Genomic DNA, 23,380 nt, shown 5'->3' on the forward strand with positions numbered 1-23,380 from the left:
AGTGTTTCTTAACCTTTTTTTCATTGTAATCCCCTTAAGAAATCTTTTCAGATATTTTTTGCTAATCACCCACACACTATTTTACTGCCACCGATTACTGTGTGTCTGATTATTTATTGTATGTATATCTGTGATTTACACATAAAAATGTAAGAACAGGGCTTCCCTGGTGGCTCAGTGGTTGAGAATCTGCCTGCCAATGCAGGGGACACGGGTTCGAGCCCTGGTCTGGGAAGATCCCACGTGCCGTGGAGCAACTAGGCCCGTGAGCCACAACTACTGAGACTGCACATCTGGAGCTTTTGCTCCACAACAAGAGAGGCTGCGACAGTGAGAGGCCCGCGCACCGCGATGAAGAGTGGCCCCCACTCGCCGCAACTAGAGAAAGCCCTTGCACGGAAACGAAGACCCAACACAGAAAATAATTAATTAATTAATTAATTAATTTTTTAAAATGTAAGAATTTTTTTACCACCTTAGGAGTAATATTGCCCCATTGAAAATACTTGATCTTTAGGACCGATGCCTTTCCTCTCCTACCACCTCTATCCATCTTACACTTAAGCCATAATGTTCTGCTCTTCTTCCTCAACCATGCCCTTTTTCATTTTCTCATCTCTGGATTTTTGTTCATGCATGTTATGCCTTCTCTCTGGAATAATCTCTCCATTTCTGTTGAGTCCAACCATTTTTCAAGGAACAGATCATGCCCTACTCCCCCCAAATAGAATTTTCCCAGATACTAAGTCAGCCTCCTTCCCCCCACAATATTTACCTTTAATAGAAGACATTTTCTTTACTAGAATAAAGTATCTCAGTCTATTTTAAAGTTATTTAAGTTCATGATCCCCTCACTAGCTTGTAAGCTGTTAAGTGGCAAAGACTATTCATTATTAGCTCTCCCACAGTTCTTAGCACAAGACTTTGTACAGAGAGCACTCAATAAATATTTGTTGTATGGAGTTTATTAATTTATGGCTCTATTTATTCCTGCTAGCACCTCATAGGAAATATAGACTTCAGCTGCCAAAGAGCTCACATTGTCATTTAGATGAACATAAACACAGATGCACACACACACGTGCGACATAACTGGCATGGGAAAATGGGTTATTCCTTCAACCGTTCATCCTCTGCAAATCAAAAGTGGGATTCCTCCTTGGAAAGTACCCTGATCAATAGCACCACTCTCATGGCACAGTCTCAAAATTACAGAGGAACTTTAACTCCTTCATCTCCCCATGTCTATCAATAAGTAGTTGCCCGAATTTGTTGATTCTTCATTTTTCATGAATCTTTGATTTTTGCTTTTCTCTAGGAGCCCACTGTCAGTGCCTTACTCCAAATCCATGACATCTCATCTGTAGTCAGCTCCTCCCTCCATAGTTTACACCTTTCCACATCACTAGTTATAATCACTCTTCAATCATTCTTACTATAGATTATCTTCCTGAAACATACACTGTGATCTTATTCTGCTGCACAGCAGCTTAAGAACCCGCAGACAATTCAGAATAAATCCAACCAACTCAATATGACTGCTATGAAGTGAACCGTGTCCCCCAAAATGCATATGTTAAAGCCTTAACCCACAATGTGATAGTACATGGATATGGGGCCCTTGGGAGGTCATTAGGTTTAGATGAGGTCAGAAGGTAGGGCCCTCATGATGAGATTAGTACCCTTATAAGAAGAGACATCAGAGAGCTTGCTCTCTCTCTCTTTCTCTGCCACATGAAGACACGGCAAGAAGGCACTGTCTATAAGCTAGGAAGAGATCTCTCACTAGAATCCAGCCAAGCTGGCACCCTGATCGTAGACTTCCAGCCTCCAGAACTGGGACAAAATTAATTTCTGTGGTTTAAGTCACCCGACCTATGATATTTGTTATGGAAGCCTGAACAGACTCATGTAATAGACTTCAGGATTCTGCTTTAAATGGCCTTACCTGATCAGCCCCAGCTGCTAAGGCTCCTCCCAAGGAATATGCAGATCTACTCAGGCCTTCATTCTTTCACACACACAAACTAGGAAGACATTATCTCTACTTAGATCAGTGAAAATGTTTTTCAAAATAATTGGTTATAATAAGGATTGTTATTGTTTATACACTTTTTCTAAAGAATGTTCTTGCTAAAGTGATCTACAAGCCTCAACAACTGTGAAATGTGTAGTCTGCCCTAGTGCTAAGAGAATAATCATTGTATTCAAGTTCAAAATACCTTCACTTCTCATATCAAAAATAAATTAAAAGAGAGAAATTTGACCATTATATTCATGCATTTGACAAATATCATTGTTCACCTATCAAAGCCAAGTCCTAAGCTAGGTGCTACTAACACAATAGTCAAAATGGACAGTTTCTACCTTCCTGAAAACTGCAGTCTAGTCTGCTGGATGAGTCTAGATCTTTTCTATAAGCAAGTGTGAAAAATTACTTTCATTTGCTTGAGAACGAATGTGCATGTGGTTTCAGGTCTGAGCCATAGAGAAATAGTTAAGTGGCTTGTTCGTTACATCTCTCATTTCATTCCATCCCTGAGGCTTCCTGTCTCTCTCTCTTCCTCTGTCTCTCTTTCCTGCACTAACTTCTTATGTTAGTGAATGGAGGAATGGAAGGAAAGTTCTCCCCACACAGAAGTTTTCCTTATTCAACTACAAAAGAGCAGACTGAAGTGACAACTCTCCACTGCTTCAGCAGGAATATCCTGACAGCCAACGGGCTTTCTGGGAAACTAGAGCAGGGAGCTGTGACATGAGGCTAAAGAAGGTTTCCTTGTCTGAGGATTCACCCACTATGGACTTTTCAAAATAAACTGGCTAAGGAGAATAGTAGGGAACTAAGAAAGTAAGTTTGTCCTATATCTTGGAAGATAACTTTTCTCTTTCTAAAGTTAAAACCTGTGCCCCACAAAAGATTTTAATTTAGAGAAAGTAGTTTTAAATTCAAATCCATGGATTTTGGTTTTGGAGTTAATGTAACCCCAAACAAATACAATTGTGTTTTATTTCCCTTTGTGAGAATGCTATGGCATATTTTATGTGTCCTCCAATGTCACAGAGCAGCATTTTATTCATTTTGATGATGTAATCTTCTACTTAGCCAATTCTTATCCAAAAATTAAATGCTAAACTTGAGAGGTTTGCAGACAGTTGAGCACATTTCCAAATAGACCCTCAGTTCCTAAAACAGGTTTTTATTCTTAGTTAAAATAGGACCATGTCATTCACTACCTCACTGAATTTTAGGCGCTTAAGATCCACCCACATGAGCCCACTTCTCACATCACACGTCTTGCAGATCTTTGTGGAAGACCTTATCTTTCATCAGCAGACCTGAGGTCCCCACATGGGGGAGACCTCACTATGCAGCAGCCCTGCCATTTTAAAGTCATAAATTAAATAGAATGTACATGGATTTCATAGGTCTTACAGTCCCATGGAATTAAGGGTAACAAAACTGCTCTGAGAGAAGAAACACAAATGCTGAAAACTGGCTTTCCATTGAGCTATGCACCACAGCAAGCAGAGAACGAACAGAGAAAGGCAAAATATCTTGCTTCTAGAGACCAAATTCTTAGACAATTTTAAGTCTTTGGTAGCTTCTTGTATCATTTTTCTCTTTTCGGAAATAGAACTAATAAAAGTTTCTCATTCCTAGATGGCCTGCTAAGAGCAAAGCCTTAGACTTTTTCAGAAGGAAGATCAAGCTACTTGAATATTTTCAATATATTGGAACTTAAAGGGTATATTTATTTTTTAAATAATAGTTATACATTATTTAATACTTTCTGAGTGTCATATCCTTTGTTAAATTGTGTTTCATCTTTCCTATAACCCTATGAGTGGATATCATTATCCTTATTTTACAGGTTAGAAAATTGGGGCATAGAGAGGATACACGGCTAGTAAATATTGAAGCCATGATTTTCACCAATACTTTGTATCACCACACAATATTGCAGCTCCATAATTTTCTTTACGTGCTTCATTACCATCACCAGCTCCAGTTCCAGCCCCATAGCCAAACTCACTAGCTCTATGCCAGAAACAGACAGAAGTTGTTCAATACATCAGGCAGAACCAAGTAGGTGAAGTTGCATAGCATATTGGTTAAGAATTAGACTGTCAGCTCCAGCTTGCTCCTATGGGAGCCCAGGCAATTTATTTGGCCTTCTTGTGTTTTATTTTCTGATATGTGAAATGGAAATGATAATAATGATATCTACTTGAAGCGTTAGTATTAGTATTAAGTGAGATAATCCCCATAAAACACTCTGTGTCTGTCACTTATATCAGTCTTTTTTGTGTTAACACACGAAAACTATCATTTTAAGCTTTGTATTCTCAGTGCCCACTTAATGCATGACTTATGGCAGGTTCTCAGTAATTGTTTGATAAATTAATAAAAATAAAGTAGGTCAGGGTTCATTGTCAAGAGAGCGTAAGCCTATCCCAAAACTAGGTTTTGTAGCAAATGTGAAGTCAGAGAGATAACCAAGGTCAGATACTTAGTAACTCAGAGGAGAGTTACACATGTAAGCAAACATGAGCATTGGGACTAAGAACAAAATCAAGGTCAAAGTTGACAGAAGCTAAAGGAAGAGAAGCAGGGCATTGGAAAATGGATGCATGCACCAGAATATAAAAGGTGACTTATCTGCCTTTCTTCTTCCCTTCCTTCTCTAAGCAAACATTTGCTGGGTTCTTTCTATGTATCCAGAACTGTTCTAGGCTCTGAGATTACAATTAATAAAATCATTAGAATTACTTAATTTGCTTATTTCCTTATCATGCTTATTTGAAAGCAAAGAAGGTTGTTAGAGGGAGATTTCTCTTGCCTTGATTTCTACTAAGGTACCAGTATCTATTTCAGATGCCAAACGGAGTGCGGGACAGGTTGCCATACTCAGAATCTGTCCCCACCAAAGAGGTAAGAGAAGTAGTGTCCTAAGTCATGAATCCACCTTACTCACTTTAAAAATATAAAAAGAGGAAAGGGAGAGAGAGAATAAAAATGGAAAAAGATTTAAGAAGACATTTCTTCCTCCCACTTATTCAGGACAGAAGAGTGTTCTGGTATTTCCTCATGTCTCTCCAGCTAAGTGAATAGACTCTCATGGCAGCATTTGAAGAACTAGGTATTCCCTTGCATCTAATGGGCACAGAAAACTGAAGCTTGACTCAGGTGTGAGCTAGTCAGACTGACCTGTGTCAGGCTCCTCAATGGGTTGATCCTGTTGTGATTGACCTACTCTCCCAAATATTTGATGGGACAAAGGTTGCATAAATGTTTATGGTGGGTGAGATGCAAGTCCCTTGGTAGAAAGAGCTGGCCTGGCATCAAAGTAGGTCCTGTGAGGTAAAGCCACCTGGAATAGCAAAGGAATCCCAGGAACAAGAAGGTAGAAGACCTTGATTCCTGGGGGCTGTGGAAGGCAGTCAAAATGACGGTGCACTACAGAGATGGATCTGACAGGTCAAAAACACTGAAAGTGAAAGGTCTTCAGGGATGAGAGAAAGACCACAAAATGCTCACCTGGGAGACAATCACCTTAGAAATGTACCCAACCCAAAAGGGCCAATTTATAACCTTTTCTATTCCCTTACTCCTGACCTTTCAAACCTCAACAGGGACAGGAACAAGCTCAAAAACTGGGACGAAAAGATTGCTATGGAGGAGGAAAGCACAAAGCATAGAAAGACAGATGCCAACCATGCCAATCCCACCATGTCTATCAACAAGAAGAAGGCCTGAGTTGGAAAAAGGGAGAACATCTGATGCTGAATCAAGTTCAGTTTGTATTAACATCTTAGACTTGGCAACTCTGATTCATTCACTGTGACTAGGCTTGTTTCTTAAGAGACATGGTAGGATACACTAAAACCTATATGTGAGCTAAAAAGTTGGAACCTACCCAAGTTCTGATTCAGCAGCAGGAGATAATTATTCTCACCGAATATCTGAAATAAGGCTGAAGGAGACAATAATAAAGTTGTGTTTTCATTATATGTCATGAGTCATGTTTTTCCACAAAGGCCTGAATCTCACAACGAATCTATCTCAATCTCTTCCTGTCTCATCTCTCTTTCTCTGACTCTCTCTTTCCTTCTCTCCCTCTTTCCTTCTTTCTCTCTCTCCCTACTGTATGTGTGGCTGTCCATCCTTCTCTTTTTCTTTCTCAAGAATCTTTGGATTTATCATTTAAAGAAACTGAAAAGAATTGATATTGTAACGTACGAAGATAGATAAATGACATTCTCAACACAATCCAATTTGGACCCTTTATTAGTCAGCGTATTATTGCAGACAGCAATAGCACTCTGCATAAAGCACACGTAAAGCACTTAGTCCAAACAGAGCCTTTCACACAGTAAGCGCTGAGTGAATAAAAGCTGTTATTACTTGAAACACCACTTCTTGAGCATTGCTGAGGGACAAGCCTTCTTGGGAATCACTCCCTTTTTTCAAATGTTGTTCTGCTTACTACTTACAAAGAAACATATTGTATCATGAATTCTCTTTCAATTCATACCTTTATTTGCAGATACCAGGCCTCTTTTCAATCATTAGAAACAATAAATCACACTTGCACATTCCAAACTCTAAAGAAGGTTAAATATTTACAAAGTTCTGCATGCCAAATAAAGAACAATATATTGAGACAGGCCCTGTGAGAACGATCCCTTTATACATTTTTGCAAGACTCTTTCAGAAATTTGGCCTGGACATTATAGCAATAATTCTTCTGAACTTTAATGTTATCACTGCTTTTAACTTCCTCAGATCCATGCAAGAATAAAATGCAGCAAGACCAACCTGAGCTGCTAGTTAAACTAGTATTTTTCTAGAGGCTAAACTTTTGATAGTGCCAAATGCAATCACCTGGAAGACACAGAAAGGTGAAGCAGATTTTTTTTTCCATTTTCCTTCTGCCTTTCCTTGCTCCAAAATCAAATGGTAAAAACTGGTCAACATTTCAGGCATCCAATATTACCAGAAAATTCTAAATTTTCTGGATTTTTATGAAATCATGCATCTACAAAATCAAACATCCAAATAATAATTAACAATATTATAAGTCTTTGTGCCTACGGAGCACTTCCACTGTTCATCACTCTTGTAATATTCCTCCTCTCATGAGCTAGGCTTATTGCTAGTTTGTAGATTAGGAAACTAAAGCACAAGGCCAACTAACTAGAAAGTGCTGGGTTATAACTCAACTATTAGATTTCTGCACTCAAACTCCTTGTTTATTTCAGTATCTCATGCTTTCTCAGCCTCTTCAAAGAAATTATTTTCTTATTCTTATTGAAAGTTGGTCATCTATAAGGAAGAAGAGTTATCCAACAGTTAGGACACATGAGGAGGACGAGGAAACCTGATTCTTCTCTTATAGTTACTGATGACTAGGAGATGCAGCAAATACTCTCTGGGCTTTCAGATTTCCTCCTAGGAAATAAACATTCTCATCACCTTCTAGGGAAAATAGTGAGAGCGAGAAGGGAACAGATGAGGGTGGGGAAGTGTATCACATGGTAACTGATCTTGAAAAGAAGTAGAGCTGACTTGAGCCTTTCCAAGTGTATAGTTTAACACAGACCTTGGCAGATGGCGTGAGAAAATTCAGAGAGGCTACGGAGAAATGATTAGGAAGATCTCATCAGAACCCTCCAACGCATCTCTTGTAGCTGCAAATCCAGGATTAGGCAGGGCTGGGCTGCTTCACACAGTGAATCTGTTAGTCAACAACTCTGGTTGAATTCCCACTGTGGACTGGGTAGGTACAGATGCACGTGGGTTTATCTGGGAGAATAAAGGATCTAAAGAAACAGAAAGTGCCCATGAAGTGCTTTGAGCTCTGTAAAGATAAACACTCCTACTCTGAGGTCCGTCAGCAGTGACTGTGGTAGTAGAAGGGAGATGTTAATTGCATGTTATAAGTAAGCTTGTTTTGCTTACACCTACAAGAATAGTGACTGATAAACCTGACTCACCAGATAGACACAGTTCGTAATCTCACTCTCATTAGTATTCAAAGGGAAAGTTTTTAATAGCACTGTTGGCTTTCTTTCTACTCCATACCTTAAAGATTGGTCACCTTCGTTAGCTGCATTGTGAGCTGTGTTCTTCCTTTTATTCAAAGACCTGCAGTGAAGAGAGCTCTGCTTCCAGATATGATCTTGCCTCCTTCCCCTATTAGCTACTACCTCACCTTCCTTTTACCTAATAGCTACTTCCCGTTGACACTCACAGCATTAAACACATATGACCAAATTTTTTGAAGTTTAAGAAATAGAAAAAAATTTGAATTTACAAGTATAGTAATCATGAGTGATGTCTCTCAAATATTTCTTTAATTTACAAAAGATTAACAGTCTTGTAAATATTTTTCAAAGCACATTTTAAATGTATTTAATATATTTTTAAATATATTCCCAAGTACTTTTCCAATTACATAAAATGAGGCTTACTTATATTATTTTTGTTTAGCGAACCACTGAGTGGCAAAAAAAAAAAAGAATCAGAATTAAGCCTCAATATTATACTATCATATTCTTCTATTGTGTTGGTCTCAGCGATGCTATGAAATGGATAATGCTAGATCAGCCAATGGATTTCGTGCAAGTTGTAGCTAAGTCATAATTTGGGCTTCACTACAAAGTACATTTCAGGCCCTAATTACTTTTTGGCATGGGACAATTTTATATTTGTGGCCTACAAAAAGCCATACAACTCTTGTCATTCTTCAAAATTACAAGTAAACCCTTTGTGAAAAATACTCTGGAGGAAAGCTTTGAACAGTTATTTCCTAACTCTTTTCAAGGCAAATGTGTCCACTCCTGTGACCTACATTAATTTACCCAAAACAAGGTAAACTTACTATCAAACTATTAATTCCACTAATTGTGAAGACTGAATACATAAAAATCGATAAAACAAAACTTTCTCTTCTCTCACAAATTTTTTGAAATGCTCCTAACTCCCAAGGCAGACTCTTCCTTTAAATCTTTATTCTGATAAATGTCAATAAGATTAAGAAAGAGGGCTTGTAAAGATTATTTAGCTCCTACACATCTATCAAAGCAATGTAATTATGTGGTCAAAGGACCCAGATCCAGAATGGATTTTTGAAGTTTCATCAATAAGTTTCTGAAAAGTAAGCTCCTGAGGAGGTGGGATGGGGAAATGGTATGACCAAGGCTCAGAAAGACAAGATTTTATTTTTAGTTTATCAATATTTTCTATAAATACAAACTCATCATGAAAAGAAAGAAACCCAGAGAAGTAAGGCCTGCATTCAGGGCCACTTTTTTTCTGGAAACTTCTGCCTCTTTTAGGAAAAAAACTGACATGCTGAGCAGACAATTTAAAAGCCTCACAGGCTAAAGGAATGAACTTTCTCTGGTTAAATATCCTATATTTTGTGTTATGACTCCAAAGGTCTGAGCCCTAGGGGTAAGGATAAACCAAAAATAGTTCAACCTTTGCAGAGACTGAAGCACAGCTTCATATCATATAATTTCTATAATTAGAATGAGATGATCTGGGATTGCTAGTGTTCCTAGGCTCTTGCCAAAAGAAAACATACGATTAATAAGCTCTGGGGTAACACTATCATATGCTTCAAATTAACAGTTTTTCATCATCTACTTTTTAGCACAATCAAAAGTAACCAGAAAATGTAATTAAAAACCAAAAGTAATAAGAGAAAATAGATTTAGAGCTGCAGGAGATCCAAATGATGAAGGTGTTATATACAGACTTTAAGTCTTTATTAATATGTTTAAAAAGACAAAATACAACATTAAGAATTTTGACAAAGAAATAGAATCTATAAAATAAAACCAAACAAAAATTCTGGACATGAAAAGTATAATAAGTGATATTAAAAATTCATTTCATGAGTCTAAAACTATATTATATACAGCTGATGACAAAATTAGTGAACAAGAAGCAATATTGGAATAAAATCATCAACATGAAGCATGGAGAGATGAAATACAGAAAATACAGAAGAGAGAGTAAAAGATATAGGAGATACAGTGAGAAAGTCTAACTACTTGTAACTGAAGTCCCTGAAAAAGAACAGAAAATGAATGGGGCAGAAAGTCGCTGAGCAAGTCTCTTTCAAAGCAGTTAAAATCAGCTAGGTTTAGCAGAATCTTCTGCAATAATCTATGCTAAAAGAAAAGAAAATGATAGAATTCTCAGTCATAGCCCAAGAATGTTATAACTAGCCTAACTGCAATTTGCCCAAATTCAAAAGCAAACTATGAAAGTTACTTTCCTTAGTAAACTATTAACTAAAAGAAATAAGTAGAGAAGTGTATGACTTCTGTAACTATATTAATGTCTTGCTTTTTAGTGATAAAACTGGTTTTAATGTATTTTATATTTTTTGCTTTAGAACTTGTTAATAAGATCCTTATTAGCCTACAAAAATCCAAAGGAAAAAGTATCCTACAATTGCTTTACGTAATCTTTCAAAAATAACAAGTTTCAAGGAACAAGACAGGGCAAATATTTGGTATGCTCCTTAGTTAAATATTCTTATCAAACTAAATGTGACCAAGAGGTAACTGAACTCTGGGGAATTTTTGCCCAGTGATGTGGCACTGAGTAATCAATTAGAAATAAAGTCAGTCCCTAGGGAAATTTTTAGTTGTAAAATATGCTCAAATATCACAAAGATTCTTTCTCAAAAGTTGATGAAAACTCTGCAATTCCCAGGCTTTACAGAAAGATGTCTCCTGTGGAAGTCAGTTAACCTAAGGTTTACTTGGATTCTATTTGATATCACATAAAATGACTGGACTGGTACCTAGCAGCACGTGCTTTTGAAATTGAGGGAAATATGATCAAAAACTGCTTAACTAATTTAACAATACATGTCTCCAGGATACTGCTTAGTGTCAAAGTTACCTGAAAGGATTCAGTTACCTCTAAAATGTGAGTCGTTTACTACCCACTCACTAGTCAGATGAGGTCAATATTGGTAAAGCTTTTCCAATATTGTCTTAGTGATATTCATTCCCAGATTAACTGAGAGGAAGAAAAAGTGTTTTGATACACAGTGCTTCTGGCTAATTGTGCTTTATTTTATCAAACTTGATGAATTATGCTCAAAAATATAATACACAAATAAAATTTCTTTACAATTCCAACACATTGTAAAAGGTCACAGGATTCCACAACAGTACTGGGTTGACCTGATGACAATAACAAGGGGTCTTTTATATCACGTGATAAAGCCATTGTTGTACAGAGAATGAAATTTAATGCTGAAATAATTATACAGGCAACTCCATGATAACAGTGATTTAGAAAATTATTCTCTTTGGGAAGCTGAAATATTTCTTGAAGTCCTGTCAGATCAAAGGGGAAAGAAAGTAGAATTCTGAACAGAGAAAAAGCAAATAGCAAACCTAGCCAGAGAGCACAGTTCACGTCAGGACGAGCAGACAAGAGTCCACAACACTAGAACTAGAGTCCAAAACAGGGTTCGCAAGTCAGAACAAAAGTCAAGCTAAGAAAGGTAAGTAGCACCATTCAGATTCTTTCCACCCATAAGCATGAAACTATTAGATGAACAAGGACATTAGGCAATCTGTATCCTTTATGAATGGAGAATTGACAGATAGCCATGGCCTTTGGATGATGTCAGTGTGGGTCATTAGGTCACCCTGCTCCCATCAATCAAGGGGCCATATCTGGCACTTGGACACTGGCAGGACAATGTTTTCAATGTTAGTTGAATGATATTAGGTGTTGTACAATTTCTCCTTTAATGCAAAGCCTTTTTCGTTGGCAAGGTAATCTAGTCAAAATAAAAAGTAGACAAAGCATGCAATTAGAAGCAGTGTTTGCTGGATTTGACTAAATTAACAGGTTCACCACAGCATGTACTTAATGTACATTTCTTGAATACAGGCTGAAGAATAGAGAACCCACTCACATTCAGGTAATCACAACACAGGGACATTGGAGGACATCAAATTCTAGCTCTCACCTGTGGAAGGGATCACTTTTAACACCTTCCTTGGTTAATGGGCATGCACACTCAACCCAACACTGCCAGGGAAGGGAACAGATAAATTCTTAATCATGCCAATTCTACTTATTTTTTTTTTCCTTTTTTAAAAAACTTGGATAAGTAATACATTCACAGGGATCAGACTGTTTAAGTTATAAAATGATACTAGTAAAAAGCCCCCTCCAATCCATCTGTCCATTTCTGCAACCACACCACCACTGTACCCCACCTTGCAGCAAAGAACAATCATAATAAATTTCCTATTTGTTCCTCCAGAGATTTCATGCATATAAAAGTGAATGCAAATAGAGTTCCACTATATATCCACTAGTTTTTCTAGTACCACTTTTAAAGAGTTCCATTTGGCTTCCTTCTGTTAAGCAGAAAAGTTATAGCAATCATGGTCAAAGACATTAAATTGTATTATAGCTGAACATGTATGAGTATTTGCACACTACCCTAAATGCTTTACAGATATTATGCCACATTATTTTTATAGAAATCCTATAGTATGGGTATTATTATCATTATAAAGGTAATAAGCACTTGATACATCAAAATCAGAAAATCGCAATATCCTCTGATCTCCTCTCTTCATCTCCCCTAATGCTCACATCTTCATTCATATCTTCTTTTTCCTCCTAAATTCTGCCATGATCCAATACTCGGCCTCACAGTTCCTTAACCTAGCATAGACTTTAACATCGACTTTGGAGACAGACAGACAGATCTAGATTTGAATCAACTTTCACTCTTCACTAGTTATGTGAACGTTGAATTCTTTTCTTACCTCTCCGAAAGTAAGAAATTGGGTATGGGCTGGGGTGAGTGTGAAGGAACATGAAATGGAAGACACTCTATAGATTTTTGCAACCAAAGTGTTACAATTCTCAACCATAAGTGGGCCTTCAACTTTCTTTTACTTAGTCCCTTTTTTATATATTCTATGGTAGTTAACCCAAACCATTGTCCTTTTTTTCCTTCTTACCTCCTGTCTATCACCCTCATTATCAGCATATTAACTTTAAATAAAACCATACAGGGGACTTCCCTGGCAGTCCAGTGGTTAAGATTCCACACTTCCACTGCAGGGGGCGCAGGTTCCATCCCCTGGTCGGGGAGCTAAGATCCTGCATGCCACACAGCGCGGCCAAAAACAAACAAACAAACAAAACCATATAGGCAAGTGTGACATAAGAGGAAATATATATTTGACCAGGAACTTTTGTTTCTGGTTCCTGACACAGAGCTCCTAAAACCCTTGTAATTCCCTGAGTGATACAAATGCTAGGAGCATCTTTTTTCCTGATACTTGGGTTTTTACTCCAGTTCCTGACACAGAGCTCCTAAAATCCTTTGGAATTTCCTAGGTGATAGAAGAATGATAACCATTCTTTTAGAGTAGGTCTGTTAATGATAAATCCTTAGTTTTCCTTTAACTGAGAATGTCTTGATTTCCCCTTCATTTCTTTTGTTCTAATGAGGCAACTCTTAGTGGGCTCCTGGATAGTTTCAGGGTGGGGGCTGGTAACCAGGAAGATCAAGCCATGATTAGAAGCTTGGAAATTTCAGCCCCACCCCCCATTTTTCAAAGAGGGGAGAGGGTCTGGAGATTGAGTTGATAATTGATCATACCTACACGATAAAGCCTCTGTAAAAATCCCTAAACTACAGGGTTCATAGAGCTTCCAGGTTGGTGAACACATCCATGTGCTGGGACGGTGGTACACCCCAACTTCAAGGGGGCAGAAGCTCCTATGCTCAGGATCTTTCTGGGCCTTGCCTTTTGTGCCTCTTCATCTGTATATAATAAACTGTTAAACATAAGTAAGTGTTTCCCTGAGTTTTGCAAGCCATATCAGCAAATTTTCAAATCTGAGGGAAGGTTTTGGGAAACCCCAACTTTGTAGCTAAGTTGGACATAGGTGTGGCTCCCCTGGGGACCCATTACTTGCAACTGGTTTCTGAAGGGAGGACAGTCTTGTGGGATGAGCCCTTAGCCTGTGGAGTCTGACACTAACTCCAACCAGTTATTGTCAGATTGAAATAAATTATAGGACACCTAGTAGGTGTCTGGAAAGTTGAGAAAGTGGTTGATGTGAGGGGAAAAAAAAAAATCACACATTTGGTGTGAGAAGTGTCCAATGAAATTTCAACAAACTTAAGAGAACTGATATCATACAGAGTGTGTTCTCCAACCACATCAAATTAGAAATCAGTAAGAGAAACATAACAGGAAAATATCAAAACCTGGAATCTAAACAACACAATAATCCACAGATGAAAGAAGAAGTCTAAAGGGAAATAAAGAAATACGCTAAACTGAATGAAAATGAAAATATATCAAAATTTGTGGGATACAACTAAAGCAGTGCTGAGGGAGAACTTTATAGCATGAAATGTATACATTAGAAAAGAAAAAAATGTTTCACATCAATAATCTAATCTCCCACTTCAAGAACCTAGAATGAGAGTAAACTGAACTGAAAGAAAGTAGAAGGAAAGAAATAATAAAGATAAGAACAGAAATCATTGAAATTAAGAACAGGAAAACAATAGAGAAAATCAATGAAACAAAGAGCTATTTTTTTCAGAGATCAATAAAATTGACAAATCTCTAGCAAAACTAAAGTAAAAAGAGAAAAGATATAAATTACAAATACCAGTAATGAAACATACGACATCACTACAGACCCTGCAGACACCAAAAGGAAAATGAAGAAATACTATGAATAAGTCTACATACATAAATTTGACAAAGTGGATGAAGTGGACCAATTCCTGAACCTAGCACAACTGAACTATTCTGAATTAGATAATTTCAATATCCCTCTAACTATTAAAGAAGTTGAATTCACAATTTGAAAACTCCCCAAAGAAATCTCATGGTCCAGGTGGTTTCAATGGAGAATTTTAACAAACTTAAAAAAACAATTAACACCAATTCTGTACAATCTCTTTCAAAAAACAGAAAAGGAGGAAACTAGTATTTGGTGAAGATAATATTGCCTGACAAAGACATTACAAAAAAAAGAAAACTATAGACCAATATTCCTTATTAACATAGACATAAATCCTTAACAATATATTATTCAGTAGAATTCAATAATATATAGAAAGAATTATATGCTGTGACCAACTGAGGTTTATTCTAGGAATGCAAGGCTCATTTGATATTTAAAAATCAGTCCATCTAACCCACCATGTTAACAGGCTAAAGAAGAAAAATCATTTGATCTTATCAATTGACGCAGAAAAGGCATTTAGAAAACTCAGTATCTTTTCATGATAAAACTCTCAGAAAACTAGGAATAGAGGGGAACCTCCTCAATTTGATAAAGGACATCTGTTTTAAAAAAAACCTACAGTTAATGATGAAAGACTAATGTACAGACCCCCACCATCACCACTACAACGACCACCTAGATCAGGAACAAAACAATAATGTCACTCTCACTACTATTCAACATAGTTCTGGAATTTCTAGCTAATACACTAAGGAATGAAAAAAAGGCATAGAGGTTGGAAAGGAAAAAAATAAAACTGCTCATATTCTCAGATGACATGATTGTCTATGTATAAAATTTTAAAGAATCTCCAAAATAACTTCTAGTACCTCCTAGTACTAATAAATGAGTTCAGCAAGTCATAGACATAAAATAAACACAGAAAAATCAATTATATTTCTATATGAACATATAGACACTGAAATTAAAAATGAAATACTTAGATGTGAATTTAACAAACACAAGTACAGGGCTTTCATGCTGAAAATTACAAAACACTTAATGAAAGAAATCAAAGAAGAGCTAATAAATTGAGAGACATACTGTATTCATAGATTGAAAGACAACATAAAATGGTGTCCAGTTCTCCCCAAACTGATATGCAAGGTTTAAGAGGATTCTTATCAAACTTCCTCAAAATTACTTGTAGACATAGACAAGACTGTTCTCAAATTTATATGGAAAGGCAAAGAAACTGCAATAGTTAAAACAATTTTTAAAAAATAAAGTGGGAAGACTCATACCTGAATTCAAGACTTATAATACAGCTACTGTATAGTAATCAAGACTGTGTGATATTGTTGGAGGGATAAGCACATAGATCAATGGAACAGAATAGAAAACCCAAAAATAGATACCCACAAATATGCCCAAATGATTGTCGACAAGGGCACAAAAACAATTCAATGGAGGAAAGAGTGTCTTTTCAACAACTCATGCTGAAGCAATTGGACAGCCATAGGCAAATAAATAAATAAATAAAGATAGGAGAAGAAGGAGAGGGAAAGAGGAGAGGGGGAGGAGGAGAGGAGAAGAAACAAACTTGACCTAAACCTTACCTAGTACAAAAATTCATGCAAAAAATTGTAAAAATTGGACTTAAGTGGAAAACATAAAACTATAAAACTTTTATAAGAGTATATATGAGAAAATCTTCAGAACCTAAGACTAGGCAGAGTTCTTAGAACTGATACCAAAAAAAAATTTGATAAACTGGACTTTATTAAAACTAAAACTTTTGTTATGCTAAATACCTTGTTAATGACAAGCTACAGACTAGGAGAAAATATTTGCAAACTGCATAACCAACAAAGAGCCAGTATCTAATAACTAGAATATATAAATAATTCTCAAAACAAAACAGAAAAAAAGATCTAGTTAATAAATAAGCAAAAGACATGAAGAAACACTTCACCAAAGAGGATATACAGATGGCAAATGAGCACACAAAAAGATGTTTGACATTATTAGCCATTAGAGAAATGCAAATTAGAACCACAGTGACATATATCTACACACCTGTGAGAATAACTAAAATAAAAAATTGTGATAATCCCAGATTCCGGTCAAGATACAGAGAAACTGGATCACTCACACTTTGCTACTGGAAATGTAAAATAGTACAACCACTCTAGGAAACAATTTACCAGTTTCTTCAAAAACTAAATGCAACTATCATACGATCATAGAGAAATTGCACTCTTAGGCATTTAATTAAGAGAAACTGAAGACTCACATTCACATTAAACCTGTGCATGAATGTTTGTAGCAGTTTTGTTCATAATAGCCCCAAACCGGAAATAACACATGGCACTTTGTGCACTGAAATTATACACTCGGGGCATTTTAGTTATTTGTTCCATGTCCTTCTCTCCAACTAGAAATTGACATGTTTGAGAGGTCTTATCTACCTGTGAGATATAGTATAGAGTATGAAAGGATGACAACTCTGGAACCAGACCATGTGGGTCAGATCCTAATGTGGTAGCTGACTGGACTTGCCAAATTATTTGATTTCTCTGTGTCTGTATTTCCTCACCTGTTCCTGGCACATAGTAAGCTCTCACCACATACACTTGGCTTTTGGTACTTGGTCCAGAGCCTGGGAACGAGTAAGTGCTTTAATAAACATTTTTTGAATGAATGAATAAGACAGCGAATGGATGAATGATCACGGTCTTAAAATATTTTCCCCACAACTGTTTAAACTGTTGCCCTTTCACTATTACTATAAATCTAATCAAGGCCATTATCATGTCTTCTTATACTAATATAATAAACTCTGACATAATAAATGAGATCATGTTTAAGATACTTAGCCCAATACCTGACACAAAATCAATACTCAATAATTATAGCCATAATTAGGTTACTAAAGAATTGTGGATTTCTTCACAATTTTACTACAGGGAATCATTCTCTACTTGTTCTAAGAATAAAGTAAATCTCTTAGCATAACATTTAAGGCCTTACAATCTGATTTTAACCTAGTTTCATGTACCAACAAAGTGCTCAATAAATAATAGCTATAATTATATTTACTATCTTTCTCACTAGATTCTTTACCACATTCTAGAGTCAAATCCCACCAAATTTCTATTTCCTGAAGAAGCCATGGCTCTATCTAAAATGTATTTTCTCTCTTCCTTATCTGACAAATATTTTCTCTTTAGTAAAGCTTCCATGCCATCATCTACCTCTACCCAAACCCCACCCATCCATCTATCCATACCCCATCCAACGTCTAAACCTTTCTTCAAGCATTCATTTCTTATCTTTTTACACCCGGGGGCCAGCACAGTGCCTGGCACACGGTAATGCTTATTAACGTTTGTTAAATTGGATGGAGGAAGAGAGGGAAAAGTGCTAAAGCCACCAGTTTTCCAAACTCCTGAAACCTGCACTGGTTTCTTTGGAACAGAAGCATGATAACTAGTGCCATGTGCAATATTTGGTAAAGTGCTTCAGTTTCTAAGAAGGAGGATGTTTACTTTTAAGATGTCATAAAAAGTTGCCACATGAATCTCCTAGGAAACCCTGAGGGTGTGTCTCTAAGAAGTGTATCTAAGCTGAGTGTGAAAGAAGGCCGCGCGGTTCTGACCCCTTCTCTCCCTCATTCTCTGACCCCCACCCCATCCAGGAGCAGTCCTCCAGACACCGTAGCCCATGCTGTCAAAGCTCTCAAGCACACACATCTGGGTCCACATTCCCACTGTGTCCTTTCCACCTTTTTAGCAACCTTCCCATCAAAAATTCCAATTCCTAGGGTCCTAGTCTCAGCTATTTTAAATGATACTAATACCTTGACGACTAACAACTCACAGTTTTTCCTCAGCATATATCCCTGTCACATCATTTGAGCACTTGAATATTTTGAGGTAATTCCTGGTTTGACTTCACAAATCCCAGCCAGGAATTTTACCTCATCCTTCAAATTACTGCCACCAAATAGACAGGGCCAGTGATGAGAATATAAGCTTTACAGAACACTGAGCCTAACTTTGTATAAACCTGACTTCATTTCAAAAATTAAAGACATCTACCTAAAAAGGAATAAATTTATATTCATTATATAATTGAATCAAATAATTCTGAGAGCAAAAATACCACTTTTGAGGTATATGAATCTACCAAATACTTTTATTTACTTAATTTTCTGTGTAGTAAAACTTTCTGACAAGATTTTGGCAAATGTTTCTAAATAGATTTTTCCAACAGATTTTTTTCCACACCTTTAATGAGCTCGTTCTTTTGTAAATTAACAATTAGTCTCTGACCAAAATTGGTCTACAAAGAATTAGAGTGCTCTTTCCCCAGCTGGTTTTTACCTTTAATCACTGTTTCACACTGACTCCTTATTTTACTAAATCTTCATCTCTCCACTACTCAGGTAATAGAAATATAATTGAATTTTAAAATCTATGCCTTTGTTTTCTCTTTCCTTATATTCTACATCATATCTGATCATATAAACACATTTTCTAATTGCAACCTCAGCTAATTCCACAGATCCCCCCACCTCTTAACATAGAACTTCCAGCCCCAGGCAAACTCCATGTTCCCAAACTCCCACCCACCCAAGGCTGCTGATACACAGGTAACTGGGGCTTCTGAAATGATCTATGGAGGCTTGTAAAACAATGCTTCTCTCCTACTTGGGTTGATCTCTAAGGTTAGGAATCTTCAGAGGTGCTCCTCAAACTTCGCTGTTTATTTATTTCAGTGAAACAAATTTTTCTATTTTTACTTATTCTCTTTCCCTGTCAAAAGCCAAGCAATACACTTTTATGTTCAGAATCATTTTTCCTCTTCAATGTCTAATGCTTTATGGCTCAGCCAAGCATAGTGTCTGGCTCTTTTTGCTTTTAGAATGAAGTTTCCACCTAGACCTGTTCAGCCCGTACAAACAGTTCTGTGAACTGCCCCAGTATCACATCAGACATTAGCCACAGTGCCTGAGCCCTGGAAGGCGCAAAGCCCAGGTTCAAGTGATTCCCCACTAGGGGAATTAAAACTAAGTGAAGGAGTAGGACAAAAATGCGTTGTATTAGACCCTCTTATAGATTCTTTCTGTTTAAAAGAGAACATCTGGGGCTTCCCTGGTGGCGCAGTGGTTGAGAGTCCGCCTGCCGATGCAGAGGTCACGGGTTCGTGCCCCGGTTTGGGAGGATCCCATATGCCACTCCGCCTGCGCGTCTGGAGCCTGTGCTCCGCAGCGGGAGAGGCCACAACGGTGAGAGGCCCGCGTACCGCAAAAAAAAAAAAAAAAAAAAAAAAAAAAAGAGAACATCTGAAAATGGTAACACCTTAACCTAAAGAAACAAACGCCTTAGAGCAAAACTTCCAACAAGGAGACAACAGGTGAGGAGATATTTTTAGAGATTTCTATCAAATCATACTCTAAACAGGATCGCAGAGGTAGCCTCCCCCCATCCCCAAAACAAACAAAAAAAAATCCAGGCCTTTCTTGCTCACACACAGGATGGCTCTTGATGTGCACTACCAACCTACCAGACAGCCTCAAGCCCAGGGTCCTAAGTAGCCCAGACTGTATCCTTTCCCATCTCTAAAAAACTCAGATATGTACACTCAGACATGGCCAGCTGCCACCAAAGAGAGAAGCTTCACATAGGTTTACTGTGGGAATTTTCAGATCCAAAAACAACCTGACATTTAAGTTCTGCCACTAATTAAAACCCACTGTTTTTCAGGGGGTTACCTCAAGTTTCTTTCATTTCCATCCAAGCTTTCTTTTTGAAATAAGTCATTTCCCACCTGACTGTTTTTGCTTTCTATCTGTCCAGATTTGTGAAAATATTTCCTCTAGATTTATTTTATGTTTAGAGCCAGCTAAGGCTGCTCTCTATCCTACTGTGGGAAGGCTTCTTCTCAAAGTGTATAGACAGTGGTTGGTCATGCAGCTGTTACACTGAGCATTTGCTCAATGTGGGGAAGGGAGAAATGGGGGTATTGACAGTTATAGAGCATTATACTGGGTTCTTTACACAGACGGGAAAGCCTCACAACTTTCTTTGAGGATAAGTGGTACTGCCTTCATATCACAGATGGAGAAATCGAGGCACCAAGAGGCAAAGTAATATGCTTAAGGTCATACAGCTCTTACTGCACAGAGACTGGGTTTAAGCCCAGGTCTGTCAAACTCCAGATCTTATTCCTTTTTCCCTATACCAAAAGCCTTCCATGAATCAGAAAGAGAGTTCCACAGATGGTTCTCTCCACACCAGGCAGGGCCCTGCCTTTAAGTTTAGCATTTCATTTCCCAACACACCTTTTAATGAACGTTCTGGTGTTCACCATGATACAGGAATATTTCTGCCTTGTCTTTGTCTCCAAATAGATGTCTCCATTATTTTGTCTCATTTGTGTATTTTTTGTATCTCAGAGGTGCACAGTTCTAGAATTAGTGTATACTTTCTTACAAAGTCCTAGGCTGTAAATGTACTCTGTCTTTCCTATAGACTACTCATTTGGATGGAATTACTTGGGAACATTTAGCCAAATTACAGTTATTACTGAGGTATGAAATTAAGTTGAAAGATTTAAATCTGCAATCTCAAAAACTCTTGCTTCTTGTTTATAGGGTTAATTAAAACATTCTTCAGTTAGTTGAGAAATTTCTTGATATAAGATGATTTTAGCACGATTGATTGGAAAAATAGTGAGCTGTAAAATCTATAACAGTTTGATAAGCTGCAGTGAAATAGACAACTAATGTTAATATAAATTGGTAAATACCAATCAGACATACTAGGTGAAGGTTACACAGAGTCAAAATATTTGTATAGAACATGCCTAGAACTCCAAGTATTTAACTTTCCCTTTAAAAACTCTCCTGAATTTTGATTTGTGTGGGCAGCTTAACTGAAGAATTCTACAAAGAAATACTTAACAAGTGAGGTCAGCTTAGTTAAATATCTGTGAAAAGAATGAAATGTGTATACAAGAATATAAATCGTTGAGTCAACACCACCAAAAGAAAACACAGCAGCTATGTGTAAACGAAATTAGATGATTTCGAAATCCTAAAGAAATTTGCAACATTATTACCTGGTTACAATAGCCGACATGAGCATCCTGCATATAAAGGGCAAAGTGGCCAAGGTCTTGATGGCATGCCACCTGCTTTGGGTTGATCCTCATTTATAGGATTGAGCTCTATAAGCAAATAAAATGATTTAAATTCTACTTTTAAATATTTTCTCTCTTTTCCTTACATTCAGAGCAGATTTGTGGTATATCAGCACACCCATTATCAGTAAAAACAGGCTCCAGGAGAGAGGGGGAAGATGGCGGAAGACTAAGACGCAGAGATCACCTTCCTCCCCACAGATACACCAGAAATACATCTACACGTGGAACAACTCCTACAGAACACTTGCTGAACGATGGCAGAAGACCTCAGACCTCCCAAAAGGCAAGAAACTCCCCATGTACCTGGGTAGGGCAAAAGAAAAAACAGAGACAAAAGAATAGGGACGGGACCTGCACCAGTGGGAGGGAGCTGTGAAGGAGGAAAGGTTTCCACACACTAGAAGCCCCTTCGCTGGCGGAAACTGGGGGTGGCGGGGGGGGGGGAACTTTGGGGCCGCGGAGGAGAGCGCAGCAACAGCGGTGCGGAAGGCAAAGCAGAGAGATTCCCGCACAGAGGATCGCTGCCGACCGGCACTCACCAGTTCGAGAGGCTTGTCTGCTTACCCGCCGGGGTGGGCCGGGGCTGGGAGCTGAGGCTCGGCCTTCGGTCAGAGCGCAGGGAGAGGACTGGGCTTTGCGGCGTGAACACAGGCCTTCGGGGGTTAGTGCACCACGGCTAGCCGGGAGGGAGTCCGGGGAAAAGTCTGGACCTGCCGAACAGGCAAGAGACTTTTTCTTCCCTCTTTGTTTCCTGGTGCGGGAGGAGAGGGGATTAAGAGCGCTGCTTAAAGGAGCTCCAGAGACGGGCGCGAGCCGCGGCTGAAAGCACGGACCCCAGAGACAGGCATGAGACGCTAAGGCTGTTGCTGCCGCCACCAAGAAACCTATATGCAAACACAGGTCACTCTCCACACCTCCCCACCTGGGAACCTGTGCAGCCCGCCACTGCCAGGGTCCCGGGACCCAGGGACAACTTCCCCAGGAGAACACACAGCACGCCACAGGCTGGTGCAACGTCACGCCGGACTCTGCGCCGCAGGCTCGCCCGGCACTCCGTGCCCCTCCCTCCCCCCCGGCCTGAGTGAGCCAGAGCCCCCGAGTCAGCTGCTCCTTTAACCCTGTCCTGTCTGAGCAAAGAACAGATGCCCACAGGCGACCTACATGCAGAGGCGGGGACAAATCCAAAACTGAACCCCGGGAGCTGCTCGAACAAAGAAGAGAAAGGGAAATCTCTCCCAGCAGCCTCAGGAGCAGCGGATTAAATCTCCACAATCAACTTCATGTACCCTGCATCTGTGGAATACATGAATAGACAACTAATCATCCCAAATTGAGGAGGTGGACTTTAAGAGCAAGATTTATTATTTTTTCCCCTTTTCCTCTTTTTGTGAGTGTGTATATGTA

The 23,380-nt window shown here is 38.3% G+C and overlaps 1 long non-coding RNA gene across 1 annotated transcript in view; it reads right to left on the reverse strand.

The window, feature by feature from the left end:
• Window positions 1-22,652, reverse strand: part of LOC137219024 (uncharacterized) — a 313,597-nt gene extending 290,945 nt beyond the window's left edge. Inside the window, exon 1 of the long non-coding RNA XR_010940955.1 lies at window positions 22,516-22,652. This is a non-coding gene — a long non-coding RNA (uncharacterized lncRNA). The remainder of the gene's footprint in view (window positions 1-22,515) is intronic.
• Window positions 22,653-23,380: the final 728 nt, after the last annotated feature.

This window comes from Pseudorca crassidens, chromosome 2 (assembly GCF_039906515.1).
Source record: "Pseudorca crassidens isolate mPseCra1 chromosome 2, mPseCra1.hap1, whole genome shotgun sequence".
Taxonomy (NCBI): Eukaryota; Metazoa; Chordata; class Mammalia; order Artiodactyla; family Delphinidae; genus Pseudorca; species Pseudorca crassidens.